We start from the raw sequence: 16,548 nt of genomic DNA on the forward strand, positions 1-16,548 counted from the left end.
TCTGCAGTGTTCTTTTTGCATCCTGGGAGGCTGATAATGTGGGAGGGAGTTTGTGTAGGACTCTGGAGGTGGACTCTCTGGGTTCAGACCCTGGCTCTGCCACCCATTTGCTGGGTGAAATTAGGCATGTTATATAATCAACCTCATTTGTAAAATGGACTGATAAAAGTGTCTACCTCAAAGCACTATGAGGATTAAATGAACCGATCGATGTAAACTGACTGGTGCAAGGACCAGATATCAGTTACTATTCTTAAGTAACTAGCCATGAATGTAATCATTTACTTGTTTAAATTTGTGGCTTCTTTTAAAAAAATTTTTTTAAGTTTATTTATTTATTTTGAGAGGGAATGAGAGAAAGAGAGGAGCGCAAGCAGGAGAGGCGCAGAGGGAAAGAGAGAATCCCAAGCAGGCTCTGCACTGTCAGTGCGGAGACCGATGCAGGGCTCGAATTCACAAACTGCGAGATTGTGACCTGAGCTGAAACCAAGAACTGCGAGATCATGACCTGAGTAGAAAAACCAAGAGTTGGATGCTTAACAAACTGAGCCACCCAGGCGCCCCCTACCTTTGTGGCTTCTTAAGGGTTAAGTCTTGCAGGGAACTTTGCCCAGTTTGATCCTGGGCAAGGAAAAGTCTTCTGCTTGGCCTCACTCTTCCACTTGGCCTTCCCGTCACCAACATCTTTGACAGTAGCCGGAGCAGGTCTCCTGGCCAGGGTTAAGTCACTGGCTCACCTGTGCTCAACAGCAGAGGAGGATAGAAGAGACTGAGGGCTAGCATAGAACTGAGTGGGATAAAAGAAGGGTCCTCAGCTGAGATTTTCTTTTTTCCTTTTCTGCAAGCCTCCTAGAGTCACTACCTCACACCACAGCAGTCTATCCGGGCCATCCAATTATTTGTGCATCTGTTTGAAAAGCAGCCTGCTCTGGGGGGCAGGGACACCAACCAGGCTAGCACTGCTCTTGGGAGCCCTGCCCAGTGGTCTGGCCTTGGAGGAGCTGCCAGCTACCCAGAGAGAGTTGGATCTTTTCCATGTAACGAGATTGACTCAAAAAGAACAAAGTTGCTCTCAACACCTGCTCACCCTCTCACAGCTATGAAGGCCAAGAGGGGAATGGGTAATTGCAGACCACAGGCAACGAAAGAAAAAGAAGGGGAAAAAAAGAATCAGCGGCCCTTGGTTTAGCATCTTCCCACTGTCCTTTCATGTGAGATCAATGCAGAGCCTGCCGTGTGTGTCTCTGGTGGAGAGCTGGAAAATAGGATGGCTCAGAAGACAGCAGTCAGGAAGAGATAGAGGGATCTGGAAGAGGAGCCCCTGAATAATCACCTTTTTTGTTTAAGCTAACTTAAGATGAGTTTCTCAGACTTGTGCCCACTCTCCTTTGTAATACGTTTTGTGAGAAATGCAACACAGACCCCTTGGCACGAGCAGAATAGCCTGATCACATTGAGGGAGCTTCAGGACCCATCGAGGTGGCTGCAGGACCCCAAAGGCACCCCGTGGGCCCTCCAACCTCACCTTTGTTCAGTTTGGCCTCAATGCCCAGCTGTGGCCAGCCTCTACAGAGCTCATATGCTAGAACTCACAGAAGACAGCAGAGACCGGGACACTATGAAAGGAGTTTCTCAAAACCGAATCTTACTCTTCTAGTGACTGTTGGAATCATATCACTAGGTATTGTCATAATGTTTGTAGACAGTACCTCTCCTGATACCTGCCCAGCTCATCCCCACAGTGATGGACAAAGGATGGCCGAGTTTATCCTATGTGACTCCTGCCCACACTTACAACTCATCAGACAAGGAGCGAACCCCCAGCCCAGGCTGAACCAATCTGAATTAGGACCTGATATAAACGGATGGGCTCATGGCTTGAATGTAGGGTGTGTAATCATAGTGCCATGGGGTGACTACATTCATCCCTACAAGCTAGAAGAATAAAAGCCAGTCTGCACAGAGAGAGAGAGAGAGAGAGAGAGAGAGAGAGAGAGAGAGAGAGAGAAATGAAAACCAGAGGAGCCAAAGGGGGTGGGATGCTTGTGGTCCCGGCTCTCCAGACTCCTTTTCTGGATCCAGCCTCACTTCCTGCCCATGGTTTCTGAGAGGTTTTCCAGTATCCTTCAACTCAGTGCCTTCCTTTTTGCTTATTTATTGGGTTTCTCTTACATGCATCCAGAAAAACTTCCACGAAGGCAGTGCGTGATTCACAGTTTACTGAACACTTTCACATGTTATCTTGTTTAGATTTTGTTTCTCATGCTACTCCAGGGAGAAGGCAAGGGAAGTATCATCATCTGCATTTTATGGCCAAAGAATCCCAGGTGAGGACAGTTCAAGGTCTCCCAGGTAGGGAGGTAGGTCTTTGACCCAGACCCAGCATCACCTCTACCTTGAGCCGTTGACATTTGGTGGTGTGCTTCCAAGAACAGGAACTCTGGCCCCAAGGTATAATCAAAGGTGATATGCTGCATTTCTAAGCACAATCAGATATTTCAAAAAGAACTAGGAGCTTCGGCTTGGTCACCACCACATGACCATTACTACATCTTCATGAGCCTATGCAGGCACAGCTGGCCATGCCTCTGACTTTGAAGACAAAGTACATACAGAAAGCAGAACTGGGCATGGACTTTGTGGTGTGGAATCCTCCCTCTTATAAAAATATGTGGAGCCTGTACTATTATGATATCACTTTAGCATTTATTGTATTTTACTTCTTTCCTCCTCTAGAGCGCCTGTAAACAATGGGCAGACAGGTTACATTTCTCCTCCCTGCCTTTGTCTGGTCCTCACTGACATTTTCTACCCAAGGTAGACTAATTCAGAAATTGGCAGTTGGCACATGTGTGTGCACACAAACACACGCGCACGCGCACACACACACACACACACACACACACACACACTGGTTGTGGATGCCATTTTTTTAAAAGGCCTTTTTGATATATAAATTCAGAGACCATATAATTCACCCACTTAAAATGTACAATTCACTCAAACTCTTCCAAAAATAATAAAAGAGGAAGGAAAACTTCCAAACTCATTCTATGAGGCCAGCATTACCTTCATCCCAAAACCAGATAAAGAGAAACTACAAACAAGAGAACTACAGGCCCATATCTCTGATGAACATAGATGCAAAAATCCTCTGCAAAATATTAGCAAACTGAATCCAACAGCACATTAAAAAAATAATTCACCACAATCAAGTGGGATTTATTCCTGGTATGCAAGGGTGCTTCAATATTTGCAAATCAATCAATGTGATATATCATATCAATAATAGAAAGGATAAGAACCATATGATCATTTCAAACCAAATGCAGAAAAAGCGTTTGACAAAGTAGACCATCGATTCATGATAAAAATGCTCAACAAAGTAGGTTTAGAGGGAACATACTCAACAGAATAAAGGCCATATATGAAAACCCCATGGCTAACATACACTCAATGGTGAGAAACTGAAAACTTTCCCGTAAAGTCAGGAACAAGACAAGGATGTCCATTCTCACCACTTTTATTCAACAAAGTACTGGAGTTCCTAGCCTCAGCAATCAGGCAACAAACTGAAAGAGATAAAAGGGATCCAAATTGGTAAGGAAGAATTAAAACATTCATTATTCGCAGATGACATGATACCACATGTAGAAAAACTGAAAGACTCCACTAAAAAACTGCTAGAAGTGATAAATGAATTCAGTAAGGTCACAAGACACAAAATCAATGTAAAGAAATCCCTTGCATTTCTATACATTAATAATTAAGAAGCAGAAAGAGAATTGAGAAAACAACCCCATTTACAATTACACCCAAAATAATAAAACACCTAGGAATAAACTTAACTAAGGAGGTGAAAGACCTATACTCTGAAAACAATAGAACGTTGATGAAAGAAATTGAAGACACAAACAAATGGAGATATTTCATGCTCATGGATTGAAAGAACAAATATGGTTAAAATGTCCATACCACCCAAAGCTGTCTATAGTTTTAATGTAATCCCTATCAATATACAAACAGCATTTTTCACAGAACTAGAACAAACAATTCTAAAATTTGTATGGAACCACAAAAGACCCCAAACAGCCAAAGCAATCTTGAAAAAGAAAGCCCAAACCAGAGAAAATGGTATCACAATTACAGATTTCAAGTTATACTACAAAGCTGTAGTAATCAAAAGAGTATGGTACTGGCACAAAAATAGACCTGTAGATCAATGAAACAGAATAGAAAGCCCAGAAATAAACCCATGATTATATGGTAAATTAATCCTCGACAAAGGAGGCAAGACTGTGCAGTGGGAAAAAGTCCCCTCAACAAACTGTGTTGGTAAATTAGACAGCTGCATGCAAAAGGATAGAACTGGACCACTTTCTTATGCCATACACAAAAACAAATTCAAAATGGATTAAAGACGTAAAAATCCTAGAAGAGAGCACAGGAAGTAATTTCTCTGACATCAACCATAGCAACGTTTTTGTAGATATGTCACCTGAGGCAAGGGAAACAAAAGCAAAAATAAACTATTGAGACTATATCAAAATAGCAAGCTTCTGCCAGCAAGGAAATAATCAACAAAACTAACAACCTACTGAATAAGAGAAGATATTTGCAAATGACATATTCGATAAAGGTTTAGTATCCAAAAAATATAAAGAACTTATACAACTCAACACCCAAAAAACAAATAATCCAATTAAAAAATGGGCAGAAGACGTGAACAGACGTTTCTCCAAAAAGATATCCAGATGGCCAACAGACACATGAAAAGATACTCAACATGACTCATCATCAGGGAAATGCAAATCAAAACTACAATGATATATCACCTCACACCTGTCAGAATGGCTAAAACTAAAAACACAAGACACAACAAGTGTTGACAAGGATGTGGAGAAAAAAGAACCCTTGTGCACTGTTGGTGAGAATGCAAATTGGCATAGCCATTGTGGAGAGCAGTATGGAGTTTCCTTTAAAAATTAAGTATAGAACTACCCTGGGTCGCATGGGTGTCTCAGTCAATTAAGTGTCCAACTCTTGATTTCGGCTCAGGTCATGATCTCATGGTTGTGAGTCCAAGCCACGTTGTGTGTGGAGCCTGCTTAAGATTCTCTCTCTCCCTCTCTTTTTCTCTCCCTCTTCCTCTTTCCCAGGCACATGTGTGGCAGTCTCTCAAAAAAATAAAAAATAAAAAAAAGAATAGAACTATCCTATGATCCTGGGTATTTACCCAAAGAATATGAAAACACTAATTTGAAAAGACATATTCACTCCTATGTTTATTGTGCATTATTTACAATAGTTGAATAATGGAAGTATCCCAGGTGTCCATTGATGGATGAATGGATAAAGAAGATGTGATATATATATATATATATATATATATATATATATGCAATGAAATATTATTCAGCCATAAGAAGAATAAAATCTTGTCATTTGCAACATGGATGGAGCTAGAATGTATAATGCAAAGCAAAATAAGCAGTCAGAGAAAGATGAATATCATATGAATTTACTCATATCTGGAATTTAAGAAACAAAACAAATGAACAAAAGAAAAAGAGAGAGAGAGATAACAAAGCACTCTTAACAACAGAAAACAAACAGATGGTTACCAGAGGGGATGTGGGTGGGGAGATGGGTGAAATAGATGATGGAGATTATGGAGTGCACTTATTGTAATAAGCACAGGATGATGTATGGAAGTGTTGAATCACTATATTGTGCACCTGAAATTAATAGAACACTGTATGTTAACTATACTGGAATAAAAATAAAAGTTTTTAAAAATTAAAATAAACATGTACAATTCAAAGAGTTTTCATATATTACAGTATTTTTTAAATTGTGGTAAACTATATATAACAAAGTTTTCCATTTTAACAAAAAAAATTTTTTTAACGTTTATTTATTATTGAGAGACAGAGAGGCACAGAGCGCTAGCAGGGGAGGGGACAGAGAGAGGGGGAGACACAGAATTCGAAGCAGGCTCCAGGCTCTGAGCTGTCAGCACAGAGCCTGACGCGGGGCTCAAACTCACAAACTGTGAGATCATGACCTGAGCCGAAGTCAGACGCCCAACCGACTGAACCACCCAGGAGCCCCATTTTAACAATTTTTAAGTGTACAGTCCAGTGGCATTAATTACATTCACAATGTTGGGCAACCATCACCAGTGTCTACTTCTAAAGGGCACCATTTTTTGCTCTTGCACTCTTTTCTCCCCCCCTCTCTCTCTCCCTTTCTTCTTTCCTTTTTTGTCTTTAAGTAGAGAAGGAAGTGCATCTCCCCCAAGCTCTGGCTTCTCCATGCATGTGAATCTCCACTGCACTGCTTCACTTTCCATTCTTCTACTGAACCAACAAAGGCCAAGACTTGAAGGCAAGATGCTGACTTGATCATATGTGAATTTCTGCAGCTCCCAAGTCTCCATGATGCAGAGAGAACATACTGCTTCTGGGACATTTCTGATGCCGAGCTCCTCTGTCCAAAAGGGAACTGCTTGAGGGCAGGGCTATGTATCTTCAGTCTGAACCCCTAAGTTTATTAATGCCTGCTGAATGGACTTTGGGGCCCTGAAGCTCTCCCCTCTACTGTGTGACACAGATACAAGCATCTACAGAGATTCCTGAAGGAATTTCTTCCCAGCTGAATGTCAGATTTTGACCTTTCTTCTCTTCAACATCTTTACTTGCCTCCTGTTACTTCTTACCTGTCCTAACTGGTATGAGAAGAGAACATTCCGGAAATATAGTCTAGTTGGATGTTAATGTGGGCTCAGCATTTTGATGCTCTGCTCTGTGGCTGATGGGGGAAGGTGGGTCTTTGGTGCTGGATCCTTATTTCTGGGTTCTGGGTTGGGGGGCTGGTGCACTCCCTCCTGTCAATCTACTCAGAGGGGGAGAGAGGGAAGAAGGATGGTGGCTTTCCAGAAGGGAAAGCACCGTTCTCAAGCAGAGCCTCGAAGTCTCTCTGCACAGAACTCACTTGTGAACCTGTCTGGAAGGCTCCCAATAAGCCCCCTGCCTGCCAAAAGCCATCCTTTGGGGGATGTCATTACTGCCATTCACCGTGCATATGGACAATTAACAGCCGAGTCTCTTGTGAGGATCTTTTGTGTAATTAAATGTACTAGTCTGACAGCCCCCAAAAGAGGGGGTAATATCTCCTAGATGTAAAATGGCTTTTCTCTAATCCTGAATGATGGCATGCTGTTGCTAGGTGCCTATTTTTCTGCCTTTCAAATATAAAGTGACTAATGGGGTATATTTCATAACACATCTGCAAGTATGTAGTTATTCTTATACTTCGATGCCCTTTAAAATATTATTATCTGCCAACACTTGGACTATGTGCTGGTATGCAAATTAGACATAATAAAGGAAGAAAGGAGAAGTTCCTTGCTTTTGAAAAGTCATATTTATAAGGTTAACAAGATTTATATATTACATCAGGGAACCGGGGTTAGAAAGCAAGACTTTTTAAAATGTAATGGTTGGCAACAATAAAGATTCTCTGGTGTTTTTCCCTGTACGCGATCAAAACTTTTCATCTCTGCTGAGGCTTAATGAGATGAAAAAAAAATCCCACAAAATCAAAACACATAGAATCTAACTTCAGGAACAAGGCAGACATTCTAAGTTGAATGTTTTTGAGTGGCAGGCCCAGGAACAGAAGCAGTGTTTTAAAAACATAGGACTTTGCCTTTAAAAAATCAAGTTAAATTAATTATTTCAATGAGTTATCCATTTTTTTTTTGATAAAAGGGAAAATTTCAACCAGGAAAACTCAATCTAATAAAAGAAAATACACCAAACAGTGGGAACAATTTAAAAATACATATACATATATGTCTTTTGTTGAATTACAAACTACTTTATAAATAAACAGGAAAACTGAACTCAGTCTCTCAAATAATGGGGTGTTAGGATTTTGCATATATTCTGATTATAGGGAACCACCTCTGCCTTGGAGCATGCATCTATTTAGTATTAAGACAGAAGCACAGGGAAGTTTATACTTGCTAAAGAATCAGATATCAACAACATATACTCAACACCAATGATTAAGTTATTAGCAATGACTCCAAAGGCACTTTGGGATCTTGCAGCAATTGGGACCATTATTACAAACATGAAGATCTCTCTGTCCTTGTAGTCACACACCCATGAAGAATAATAGAGTTCCAGTTGGTAGGATGTTGCGATAATCAAATTTAGATGTTTCAAGAGGTTTCAAGAGGCCAGCATTTGGTACATCCACCTAGCATACCCAGAAGAGGGCCAAGGCCAGGCCAGTTTTGCTCCTTCCTGGGTATACCTGGGCACATGGTACATGCTGGGTAAGTGTTCGATGAATAAATATTATGAATGAATGGATTAATGAATAACAGAAAGTTAAATTGGAATGTTTCTGTGGTTTGAGAATTTCTGCTGATACCCAAAGCTGAGATGGATAATAGGTGACCCCATATTCTAAAGAGAGATGCAGCCTTCATCCGTGCAAGACTTGTTAAGAGCTGGCCGAAACTGGGGCAGGGCACCTGGTTGGCTCAGTCGGTTGAGTATCTGACTCTTAATTTTAGCTTAGGTCATGATCTTGTGCATGGGATAAACCCCCACGTCGAGCTCTACACTTACAGCTTAGTCCCTGCTTGCTCTCTCTCTCTCTCAAAATAAATAAATAATCTTTAAAAAAAAAAAAAAAAAAAGAGTTGACCAAAACAATAGATGTGAACCTAGATGTAGTTTTGGATTGAATGAAAGGGAGTTCTAGTAAGAAGTATCATGGCTTTATTTCCTTTTCGTCTCATTGGAGGAGGGGAGGGAGTGCTTGTCCTATCACTGAGTCAAGTAAAGATGGCCCTAAGAGGACCATTCAGAGAATGGGGAGTGTGCCAGGAGCAGAGATTAAAATCTCTGGTGGATGCTTACTGAACTGCATGGCCTTGTAGGCCTGCCCTGGCTGCCACCATCTTTGGGAACAAAAAGTTCTCAGACGAGGCCTGCACTTCCAGAATTTGCTGGGACAACAGGTGAGAAACTTCTCTGTGGACGACGTGGACCCTGTCATTGGTAGCTAGGCTTAAATCCTCTTAGTAGGACCAGCCAGTGGCCTTACTGCCAGAGAGAGGTGAACCTGGCATTAGATGGCCATGTGGAGTATCCCACTGGCACTGGAACCGGGGTGGAGTCATAAGAGTCAGCCAGAGGGGCATCATTCCGGGTCCAGACACTTCAAGACATAGGCCCTGGGTTGGGTGGGACAGGTCCATGGGGCCCATTAAGGTGCCTTTCGAGAGAAAAAAGCAGTATCTGAGCATCTGTATTTAGAGGACACCAATGGCTAGATTACAGCAGGCCCAGCTAAGTAAAAAGACCATTTGCTTCTTTTCCTATTCTCCCCACTCTCTGCCCTGCCTTGGGGAGTCAGGAGCAGCTAATGAATGGCGAGAGATAACACAAAGATTAAAGACCGGCTGTGCAAGCTTTCTGAGGTTGGGTCAGGCCTGAGCTGGGAGAGAGCAAGGGACTGAAAAGTATGGGATCTGCCTGAGATGCTGACCAGTGGAAGATCAGACAGAGCAGTTTGGAAGGACAGTGATGAAAGAAAAAAAAAAAGAAGAAGCTGTTTCCCGTTAACCCCATCAAGTCCAGCCCATTTGATATAATAGTTATAAGCAAATGGAAGGATGCATGCATGCATGAACGAAAGAAAGCATCTCTAACTTGGTTGACTCTATGGCCACCGTCAAGTGCCCTGCTCAACCTATATCCAGACAGAATCCTCCCCTCAGCTTCAGGCAGAGGACAGGAGATGATCTCTCCACAAACTTTGAGATGTGGCCGGGAAAAGTCACCAAGTCAGTGACTCAGGGAAGGCTGACTGACTTCTCCCAGGTGCGCTGTGGGTTGATCATTCACCACCACCTTATCAAACACTGTAACTGCTTAGTGTGACTTTGGCCCCAGTGAGAAACGACTTTCAGCAGGTAAGTTAGCAAAGTGCCCATGTGTGACATCACCTTACGTCGGGTGCACTTTGCTCAGGACAGTCTCTGTACAATAGGCCTGACACCCCTATAAGAAGTGTAGTAACCTCCTCCCTGGGGCTCTGCGTGTTGTGGAGACCAACCCCATGTGAGAAGGGCAAATGGTTCCCGCTTTCACCATTGCTCCTTAACGAGCATGGCACAGGTTCTTTTGCAGAGGGGTCAGTGAAATTAAGCAGGCAAGAAGGTCCCTTCTAAGGCTGCTATTTAAGTGCAGGGCTCACGGTGGCCTCCATGGCATCATCCCCACGTTTCTTTGTAACCTAACTGCCTTGCCCTGGAGCCGACCCATCATTCTGGCTCTTCTTCTAGGGCAGAAGTTTTCTTTTATTCATAACCCTACCCTAAGCGCCAGGCACAAAGTAGACCCTCAATAAGTGCTAGCTCAGCGAATGAACGGGATTCGTTCTGATGGGTCTCCCTAAGACAGGTGGAGTTACAGAGCACACCCATATTCCAGGGGGAGTAGCTGAGGCACAGATGGACAGGTGGGGTGCTTTGGCCAAGGCCCCAGATGAAGCAGGAGGGCAGGGGAGACTAGAATATGTGGATGGGCCTTGAAAAAATAACCATGAAGTTAAGTGTCTCAGTAAACACAAGCCAAAAGCTTGTTGCCTGGAGGCCAGGGCCCTCTACCAGAGCACAGATTCTTAGCACAGAGCCCCCAGACAGTTATAATGGCACGCCACCTCTGTTTAATGACATTTCACAAATTACCAAATGCTTTCCTAGCCACAGACTGTCTGACTCTTCCCAGCAATCTGGAGGGAGGTAGAGCTGACATTATTATCCACATTTCACAGGCCCAGAGAGGTTTAAATGGTGTCCTTAAGGACACACAGCTAGTAAAGGAGGAAGTATGATGACCTCATGGGTCAGCTTCTCACCAGACCTGGTCAGACCCAACAGGATGAGAGCATAGGGCACATCGCAGGCCCCACTGGTTGCCCTTTCCGGTTACAGGCCAGTGTTGGGTCTCCCCCATTTTAGGAGCCCTTCGAGTCTGCCCCTTCAGGAGCACAGCCAGGCAGTGCCCCCCTTCCCAGCAAGAGCTGCACTTGGTCCCTCCTCCTGGCTCCCTGTCGTAGCCCAGGAGCCTGTTTGCAGAAACTGGTTCCAAGCCGGGCCTCCACAGCTTGCGCTGTGCCTGGGCAGGACAGATTGCTGGGACGCGGAAGTGGCTCTGAAGCCAACACACTTGCCGTATGGGAGAGGCTACTGTGCCAACACTGTCATTTTCCACTCCAAAATGTCAGGTGAGGAGTGACACGGGCAGCATTCTCCCCTTGGTGCCTCAGATGCACATGCTTTTGTTTCTCCCCACAACAGCCCATAGGATCGCCTTCTCTTCGGAGGAGCGTCTTGGCATAAAAACAGTTCCCGAAATTTGGCATAGTCAGGGGTCTCATTTGCAAAGCTGGGACAGCTTTCGAGGTTTTGTTCAGACTGTTTAAAAAAGATGCCAAAAGATGTCTTTTTTATGTTCAGTTGGCTTCATCTTTTAATGTCAATACCAGCTTAATGCTGAAGGTAACAAATGGCAGGCCCGGTTAATTTTTAAAAGGAAATTTAGGGGGAGGCCTGAAATTACTTTGTGCTTGTTTGTTTTTTAATGACCACGCATATTTAGACAGACGGAATGTGGCAAAATAAACAAATAAGTAAATACAAGTTCAGAGACTTTGATTTACTGAAACTCGTTTTGAAAGCAAGAGGAGCCGTGAAAGGCAAAACTTGCACTCAAATTCAAACAGTTTCCAAGGAAAATTCCCGTAACCTTGAAGAATAATAAAGGCTCACGGATATATTTGGAATTTCTGAATGGTAGGACTGTTTCCCGAGAGCATTTTAAACATCCCAAGTGAAAAATGAGAACAAGGCCTAAATTGTTTGGTAAAGAGCAAAGAACCCTTTGGTTTAAGAAAAAGAGAGGGAGATTGTAAGTCAAAAATGCTGTAAAGGCCTGGAGCTTCGCATGAAATATGGACGACGGCAGTTTTGTTTTTTGGGTTTTTTTTTTTTTTTTTTTTTGCCAGAAAACTTTTTACTCAATGCAATATGCAAAGAATGTATATTACGATCTTTAAAAAAAAGCAAAATCCATTTCATGCCATCTTGCATCCTGTGAGTTTTCCCTTTGCTTTTTAGTCCCGCACAGGGTGTCAGGATCTGGGGCTCTGCTGGCCATGGTGGGGGTGGGGGGGTCCTGCCAGCACACACAGCCACGCCCCCTCTTGCATCTTTGTAGGACTCCAGGCATCTGTAGTTAACAGGCTCATCCCTGCCCACAGCCCTGCCAATCTTGAGGTAGCTAAGATTTTTCTGCCATTATCATTTATTCTCTCCAATCTCCTAAGCCCCTCAAACCTTAAAGTTGGCCATTACCCTGGACCCTAAGTACCATTCACACGGGGAACACATGATAGCCTGAGGACACTGCCTGCCCTCAAGCGGCTCATCCTCCACTGGCATGGATAGATGTCATATGATGCACCTAGACAGTGAAGTAATAGCCAGCATCATATGACAAATATACTAAAGTCCAAGCACGCAGAGATTGTTAAGAAGAGAGCAAGTACTTCCTTCTGAAAGGGCTGGGGAAGACCTCATTTAAACAGCGGGTAGCAAAGGAAAACTGAGAGGTGGCTGGGGCTCTGACGGGGAGAGCAGGTATTAGGAACAGCAGCCCAGAGCCTGAGGGTGGCCATACCAAATGAGCTACAGGAGGGGCTGGGGAGGGAGATTGGGGCCCTGCCATGGGGGGTTTTGAACACTACGATGAAGACTCAAGAGTTGATTCTGGAGGTGAAGGGAGGCCAAATTTGGGGGAGAAGAATTATGAAGTGCTCAGGGCCCTTGGGTGGGCTCAGGGGAGCCAGGAGAACCTCTGTCTACGGTATGTGTGGGTGAACACAAAGGGAAGTCTATAGCTTTCCCTGGCTTCTCAAAAGGCCTCCCTGTTCTGAGGCCACATTCCAGGGCCAGGCTTCAAAAGAGTCTCACTACCACCCTCTTCCCCCGCTCCCCATCCTCAGCCCAGATGAGGGGCACAAAAGTCACTTCATGCCCTCCCTCCTTGGACATGTATTAGCCATGAAAATAAAGACCTGGGGGCATTCCAGATGCAGGTGGCCCCATTGGGCCTCTGGGACTTCCCGGGTTTCCAGACTACCCAAGGGTGTTTATTTACACCACATTTTAATGCCAAACGAATGGAGAATTTCCGAATAACTTCTGCCACAAGGTTCAGATTTCAAACTTTCCCCCTTTGGCAACATCATCCTAATTGTTTAAAACGAAGCAACAGACTCCACCCATGATTTCCAGTTCCTCCAGCAGCTCTGAACCAGATCCTAGCCTCTCCTCCTGCCCTTGCCCTCACCACCACTAGCTTGCAACCGACAGAAGTCCATCAGGCCTTTTGGATTTTTCTTTTCCTGAGAGTAAGTGGGCCTCCTCCCCTTCACCCTACTCCTCTCAAGCTCTTCCTCAGCTGGCCAGGCTGTAAATCCTGTCTGCAGATCCCCTTGCTCTATAGACCCACAGTAGTGATGGACTTCTCCAGAACAAAGCCCACGCCCCACCTGAGATTAATTTTGGCTGTTCTACTACAACCGCTACCCATTGTTGCAAACAGCATACACATTTGTTCTTTAGAAGACCTCTGCCTCTAGAGCTGTGGGCTAAGTATCCCCGGGCAAGGGCCACGGGAAATGGGAAAGAGGTGCCACAGAATCTAGGGGAGGATAAAAGGGGCATGTTTTAGATTCAAGCCAAAGACCCCACAAAGACTGGAAAGAGAAGGGACTCATCAAAGTGCAGCTTCCAGAGTGACTTGGCTGATTTTAGGAGTATGGAGGTTAGAAGGCTGAAACACCATTCAGAAATCTTGGATTTAAAACATGCCAACTTAACCAACAAGCATCTTATTACTATGTGCATGTGTATGTGCACCTGTCGGCAGGTGCCATTTCTGCCTTGAGAGCCACAGTAGATGCCTTTCCTTTCCCTCACTTGACTATGACCTTGCAAGGTGTGGGTGCCGAGTCACCAGGGCACTCCTCCCCCCAACACACACAGGCCTGAGTATGGGCCTTGCATACAGTTGAGGACAGTAACCATGTGCTAAAGAGAATTTGCTCGTTCAAATATTTGTTGAATCCTCATTATGTACTGGACGCTGCCTCAAATCCTGAAGACAGACTTAGGTAAATCAAGCCCGGTCCCTGCACTCCAGACGGCTCTCTAATCATGTCAGACATGAAGAGGAGAGCTAACGTTGAGATAAAATGACCTAAGATCTTTCACAAAGGAGGAAGTAAACAAATGAGCAGGCATAGAATGCATCTGGAAAATTTTGATTGGCAGGGCAAAAAAAACTGCTCATGCTACCTGGGACTGGGGGCAAGGACCTATTCTACTTACTTCCCCCTTTTGGTAGAGCCAAAGGGAAAAGAGAACCACATTCTAGCCCCAACAGGAGAATGTTTCTGGACATCAGCCCCTTCCTTTCTCCCATATCATCTCTGTGGCTCTGGCAGTCGGGACACTCACCATCATGGTTTTACTCAGAAGCACAGAAAGGTCAGGACAGTCCAGTGTCCTGGAGATAGGTGCACTAGGATGAAGAAGACAGGAGGAAGTTCATTGGCAGAGAAAATTCAGAGGCCCAATGGCAAATTTTTAGAAGGTTCCCAAGGTTAAATACACACACACACACACACACACACACACCCCTATCTGTCTGCCTGTCCGTCCGTCCATCCGTCCATCCATCACTTTTTGCTTTCAGAAGTAAAAAGAAAAAGAAAATAGAGAACTAGAGTATTTGACAGGTAGGAAGAATTGGGGCAGGGGGTAGAGCTTCTTACTTTAATATAAACTAAATTAAGGACCACAGTTCTCTTCTCATACTCTCCCTGGAAGCACATCTCCCCCCACCCCCACCCCACTTTACTCTTCTTACGAAAGTCCCTGGCCTTTATGAGAATAATAAAACAAAACACACATTACACAAATCTGTACAATCCCATCTAATTTGAGTTTCTGAGTAACTACCATCAGTCCTACACTCGTCACCACACCCCCCTTCCCTGAAATACTTTCTAATTTTAGCGCTAAGAGCTTGGAACTTGACACTGGATATGTTTCCATTTACCATGAAAGGCATGTTTCTCCACAAACAACTGGAGGGCAGGCTTGGAAAACAGGTTTAAAGACCAGACTTGTGGAACTCTGGCATGGCAATTTTCTGGAAACGTCTACCATCTCACCAGGAGGCAGGAAGCATCAAGACTGAATATGAGTTCTGGCTTCTTTCAAGTGAAATGATTTAATTTTAAGAATTTCAATTCATAAAATAGCCCCAGCTAATTTCCCAAGGAAAATGAACATACTTTGTTTCCCATTCGTTCTTTAAGGAATATTTGAGCCATGCAAAGAATTCATACTGAGTTACCTTAGAAGACTTAATTGGGCAATGCCCCCAGTGTCTTTGAAAGAATATAGAATGGTGAAAAAAAAAAAGCAAGTTTGATAGGGATATAAACTTTTGTGATTTAGAAATTAGAAATCAGTTTCGCTGCCCTGATATTCACAAACAAAAAACAAACAGGAAGAAAATTCTTTAGCATGCGATAGTTCATTTCCATAGTTGTATAAATTTATAGAATTAGCTATTTCTACAGAAGGAAAAGCAAAGTCTTCATTTGTGAAGCTGATATTTTCATACCTACATGGATGTCCTCTTTGCCCAAAATGTAAGTCAGCTCTTTTTATTGCCACAGACATACCCAAACTATCAATATTTCCTGTTAACCATCACCTTATAAAAGTCAGAAAGCATGATGATTGTAATTAAAAAAAAAATCACACAGGACTCCTACCTGTTCAGTCTCCCTGTCACCCTCTTCTCACCTGCCCACCCCCTTCATCATCACCTGTCTGCCCAGGTGGGCAGCACGTCTCCTGGGACACAGGCTCCAGGCACTTGAGCTGCTTTTCTTTCCATTCCAGAGCTGCTACCGGACAAAGAGCACTTTTCTTCCTCCATGACCAGCTTCTGGGCAAGGCACAGTCTCCCTAGCAACTCCTTTCTGCCTCATTCCTCAAAACAAGCAAATCAGCAATAAATTCCCCATTAAAGAACTTACGGCTAATCCCGCTGTGGAAATTGATGGTGGGCGCCCAAAGTAACAAGCATAAGGAAGCCACAACAGCTTAAGGAATCTCCTCAGCTCTCCAAGGCATGTCCCTGATTGGAGCCTGACTTTTTCCTTTTTATGCAGCCTCTAGGAGTTTCTTTCAGGTGGTGTTGGGTGTTGGGCAAACCTGTGGAATTGGAAGCCAAGTTAAATTTGATCTGGCTTCCCTGCTGGAAAAATTGAGCAGGAGAATTCTTGGCCATTGTCTAAGGTACACCTACCCAGGATGCTAGATACTTCTGCACCTTCATCTGGAGCCCACAGCAGACCCAAGAAACAATCACA

At 43.8% G+C, this 16,548-nt stretch overlaps 1 long non-coding RNA gene across 2 annotated transcripts in view; it reads right to left on the reverse strand.

The window, feature by feature from the left end:
- The window catches only part of LOC113598734 (uncharacterized), a 39,697-nt gene that overhangs the window by 10,244 nt on the left and 12,905 nt on the right, over positions 1-16,548 (reverse strand). Inside the window, exons 2-3 of one of the 2 annotated variants that reach the window (XR_008298420.1) lie at positions 16,213-16,390; positions 14,615-14,678 (exon numbers count right to left, since the gene is read on the reverse strand). This is a non-coding gene — a long non-coding RNA (uncharacterized LOC113598734). Of the gene's footprint in view, positions 1-148; positions 14,679-16,212; positions 16,391-16,548 lie in introns of those variants that run through there. The other variant, XR_008298419.1, reaches the window with a different exon arrangement.

Source organism: Acinonyx jubatus, chromosome B2 (assembly GCF_027475565.1).
Source record: "Acinonyx jubatus isolate Ajub_Pintada_27869175 chromosome B2, VMU_Ajub_asm_v1.0, whole genome shotgun sequence".
Lineage (NCBI taxonomy): Eukaryota > Metazoa > Chordata > Mammalia > Carnivora > Felidae > Acinonyx > Acinonyx jubatus.